Here is a 4,640-nt window from a genome sequence, read left to right on the forward strand (position 1 = left end):
AAAAAAAAAAAAAAAAAGAAAGAAAGAAAGAAAAACAAAAAGGCCTTTAATCCCAGCACTCAGGAGGCAGAGGCAGACAGATCTCTGAATCAGGCCTGCACGCTCTACAGAGTAAGTTCTAGGACAGCAAAGGGTACAACAGAGAAACCATGTCTCAAAAAAACAGAAATAAATAAATAAATAATATGCGCGTGCGTACACACACACACACACACACACACACACACACACACACACACCCCACACTAAGAATAAAGAAGGAACTACCTTGTCAAAGCACTTCAAGTTACTGGGTGCTCCTGACTTACCCCCTAGAGAACCTTAGAACTATGAAGAAGCCTGCTCGGAGGGGTAAGCTGAGGCTCTACATGGTGAAGAGCCACAAGGCACAGACCCCAGCATTGAGCCCGGATAGAGACGTTACTTGAGATGACCACGTGACTTGTCCCTTCTTGCTGCTTGCAGTCTGAACAATGAAGCCTTGTTCCCCCTTCAAGCTGGAGGAGGTCCAGTGGACTTGGCCACCCTAGTTCTGATCCTGTGAGAGTCTCTCTGCCTTTGAGGACCCATCTGGACTCACAGGAAGCCGAAGACCTGGCAGTCCCCTAACGAAAGGGGAGAGTCCCCTAACGAAAGGGGACAGTCCCCTAACGAAAGACAGTCAGTTCCCAGTGAGCCCAGAGTGGTGACCCGCGGGGGACAGCTTCCCTGGACATCTAGCCTTTCGGAATAGGAGAAGCAGTCCGTGCTCACATCTCCTGAAGTGCCTGCTACCGCAGACTTCTCACTCCAGAACAAAGGCCACCCAGCCCTTCCCAGTGTCTCTGCCCAGTCCCGGCCTCCTCTTCCCACCCACAGCTCAGCTCCTGCCCAGCCAGATCCCATGAAGGAACCAGAAAGGAACCAAGAGGACTCTGCTTACCTTCAGCTCCAACCTAGACACGCACAGCTCTCCCCTGGTGAGCCAAGCAGGCTTATTTATACTCGAGGGGTGGAGATGGATCTATTCCTGGGCTACTCTGTACAGAGGCTGGGGGAGGACCCAGGTCGGGGGACCATGGGAATCCAGGCTTGGCCAAGATGGAGCAGGGCCAAAGTGATGTTCCTCTGGGCCCCTTCCAGGAAGCCCTACTGGCAGATGAGCCTCATGCAAAAATGGGCTGGCGTTGGGTTACACATTTACCCCAGTTCCCTGGAGCCAGGACCACAGTCACAGGATTGAGTGGGATGTGACAACCTGAAGCCAGCCATGCAGACCTTGGGACGAAAGCCCCTCGTGATGCACTCGTAAGCCACTCAGGGCATGCCAGGAAGGGGCCCACCTGCAGGAGCTGAACCTCACGTCATCAGCTGCTCTCAGGGTGGACGACCTTGAACATCTGTAATTACGTTAGTTGTCTGTTCTGTACAGGGGCTTCCAGAGGGCTGTGGACACACATCACCAGTAGGAAGCACCTTCTGGAACTTCTAGCACATCTGATTAGGCTGGGAAATTCTGACTGGTGGAACCATACTGAGACAAAATGTTCTGGGCTTGTGGACAGAAAGCAGCGGTTTTGGAGGTTGAAGATTTTGGAGCGCCGCCCTTGAGGGTGGAGAATGGTTGTGAAAGTTTAGGGGATGAGACTGGTGGACACCAAGGAAGTGTGGGATCTGAGAAGACAGCCGGAGCAGGCCTGGCAGACAGGCCCACCTGCAGTCTACCATGGGTGGCGACTAGCTTGCATCGCATCCAGAACTTCAAGCAATCTCTTGGCCACGGAGAGGACACAGGCACAACCAAAAGTGGCATGGGAAAGTGGAGGTGGAAAGGGGGAGCGGGCACAGCAGTCCCTAGCTTAGAAGACAGATGCGCCATGCAGGACTTGATGGTGTCTGAGATGGGCTCTGAAGAGCCACCTTCTCTGGGCACAGATATAAAATAACTACCCGAAGACCTCAGTGGGAGGTCCATTGTAGGAGGCAAGGCTGCGCAGCAGCCTTGATGGTCTGCACTCTGGACTAAGGAAGAGGATGCCAGCAGCCCAAGGGGTATGCAGAGAGCAAGAGCTCAGGAAAGCCCAGTGGTGCACAGATTTCCCTGAGAAATGTGGATGCCTTAGTAGCTTTGGGGTTCAGCAGGAAGCCCTGTGCTGGGGACAAGAGTAGAGTTCCTGTCCTCTGTGAGATGTCCAGTAGATGAAGGCCTCAAGGTCAGCTCACGATAGGGCTAGTGACCAGAGAGACTGGCCATGAGATCAAACGGAACGTACAGCCTCAGCCCTTCGCTAAGAGAGAAGGGCGGAGATGGAGCTGGGCAGTGACGGCAAGAATGTCACCAGTCCTGTACTCAGGGAGACCCTTTGCCCTAGTGTCTGGAGAACTCACAAGCTGAAGAACACAGCCCGGAACGAAGATGTCCTTTCTATCTGATGGGGTCCTGCGTACCCATTCTGCCTCTTGCCCCGTGTACCTCATTAGCTGGCTATTCCTGTGGGTCGCGTAAGAAACCAATTGTCCAGCGTGAGAAAGCCAGGGACAAGTCTGATGTGTAACCACGCTGTACTGAGTGTGGGTAGCCCTCGCTACTAAGGCTGTCTGAGCACAAGCCTCCTCCGTGGCAGTCTTTACTGGCTGGTCATCAGTCCATCCCAGTTAACACGGAGAACAGGCTCATTTATTCCACCCGGAGCAAGTACCCCTGTAGCGGCAAGTCAGACAACAGGGCTCTTGGGCCAGGCTGGCTATATAGACTCCGTCTGCTCTGAGGGATTTAGCTGATTGACCTGAAGTCCCCCCATGGTCCCCTGTTCCTTCACTCTCTAGGAAAGAGTATGAGAGAGATGCAGAGCTTCCTCCGTCTGCATCCTAGGGTCCCCATGACTGGCTCCCCTTGCCACATAAGCATGTGCTAGCTCACACCAAGTCTCTCCCATTCCTCCGTGGCGCCTTCCCAACCTCTTTATGACCAGGAGTTTCTCTAAGCCTTGCATCCATCCACGAGTAGGATTATCCCTTGACTTGGGTTCCCCAGTAGACCCCTGACAGCTGCCAGTCACCTGCCCAACACCATGCCTGCCAGGTACCGCAGCTCTCCTAGCTCCAGGGTCTCATTGCGGTTTACTATGTATATGAAACCACAAGCCCATGCTCAGAACACATGGGCTCACACACATTCCTGTGCTCAACTGTTAGAGCTTCCTGAATCCCAAGGTCAGTGCATGTACAGTTGAGAGACTTGCACTAGATGGGAACTAAGTGGGCATTTTTTTTTTGTCTTTAAGAAAAGCTGTGCATGTATATGTGTGCTATTTGTGTGCATGTATGTGGCTTGTACCCACAAGCATTTATGTATGATTGGTGCATGCATTCTCTTCTGATATTCTCTTGTCTGTGTGGCTGTGCATGCCTACATGCCTTGCTTAGTTTATGTGTGTATGCATATCCATGTGTCTTGCATGTGTGTGTTGTTTATGCATGCATGTATGTTTGTGTATGACAAGGATAGATGCTACCAGGGGCTTGGAAATCAGGGCTGTATAGTCCTTTGTTTCTGCTGCGTGTTTGGGCTTTTTCTTTATGGTATTGGGGGTGGATTTGGGTTGGCACCATAGGACTATGCCAGCCTCACAGCTCCCACCATAGACCTGACGCCCAGATAGAAATAAAAACAAAGGATGCTTTGTCAATTTAGAAAAAAAATATTGTTAAAATATATAAAGTGGTTAAGGAAAATCACTTTCGTAGCTTTCTTATTTTTTAAGGCAGCAGCTCATGTAGCCAGGCTGGCCTCAGACTCACAACATAGCCAAAGATGATTCAAACTCCTGATCCCCAAGTGCTGGGGTTACAGACATGCAAGTCCATGCCTGGTTTATTGAGAGTGAACACAGGACTTTGGCCATGTCAGGAAGTACTCTACCCACTGAGCTACTCTCAGCAGCTTAATGGGGTCGATTTCAGAAACTATTTGTCAATAAAAATCCCTCAACAGTCACATAACATTCAAACTAAGTCTCCTATTTAAAGTGACAGGTTCTGGGGATGTCCTCAGGGTGCCTTGTGGGTCTTTTGGCACACAAAGTACTATTTCCATCAGAGCCGAATGAGGCCACAGAGCAGACAGAAATTTGGTTTCCTAGCCCCTTTCTCCACTCTAGCTCATTAGCATTCACACACCCACAGACACAGCGCATGCTGCTGGTCCAAACTCCATGTTTGCCTTGGCACAGGTACTAGGAAAGTCTATGGAAGGGTGCTTCTGCCCCAGTGTGAGTTTAGATAAGCCATGGCCCTTCCTATGGAAAAATGTCATCACCCTCTTGCCACCAGAGCTCTGAGCAACAGTCCAAGAGCTGTCCTGTGGGTCTGGCAGGGCGCCTCTTGCGAAAGCTGTGCTCTAGTAATAATATTTACTCAATGGCCAGTCCTTCTATGGAAAACATAGCAAAGAAATTTGGAAATGCAAATAGTAGTGTCTTTCCACGGCAGCCAAGGAAGAAAGGGGGCGAGGCAGAGTGGTTGCAGGGCATGGTGGAGCAGGCTGTAACTTCAGTCCTAGGGAGAGAGAGCTGGGAGCCACCTCAAGTTCAAGGCCAGCCTGGGCCACAGAGTAAAACTCTGTAAAGAAGGAGGAGGAGGAGGAGGAGGAGGAGGAGGAG

At 51.1% G+C, this 4,640-nt stretch overlaps 1 protein-coding gene across 1 annotated transcript in view; it reads right to left on the reverse strand.

The window, feature by feature from the left end:
* Agt (angiotensinogen) overlaps positions 1-1,028 on the reverse strand; it is a 12,959-nt gene extending 11,931 nt beyond the window's left edge. Inside the window, exon 1 of the mRNA XM_021220160.2 lies at positions 923-1,028. The gene's annotated coding sequence lies outside the window, so the exon portion shown is untranslated. The remainder of the gene's footprint in view (positions 1-922) is intronic.
* Positions 1,029-4,640: the final 3,612 nt, after the last annotated feature.

Source organism: Mus pahari, chromosome 20 (assembly GCF_900095145.1).
Source record: "Mus pahari chromosome 20, PAHARI_EIJ_v1.1, whole genome shotgun sequence".
NCBI classification, from domain to species: domain Eukaryota; kingdom Metazoa; phylum Chordata; class Mammalia; order Rodentia; family Muridae; genus Mus; species Mus pahari.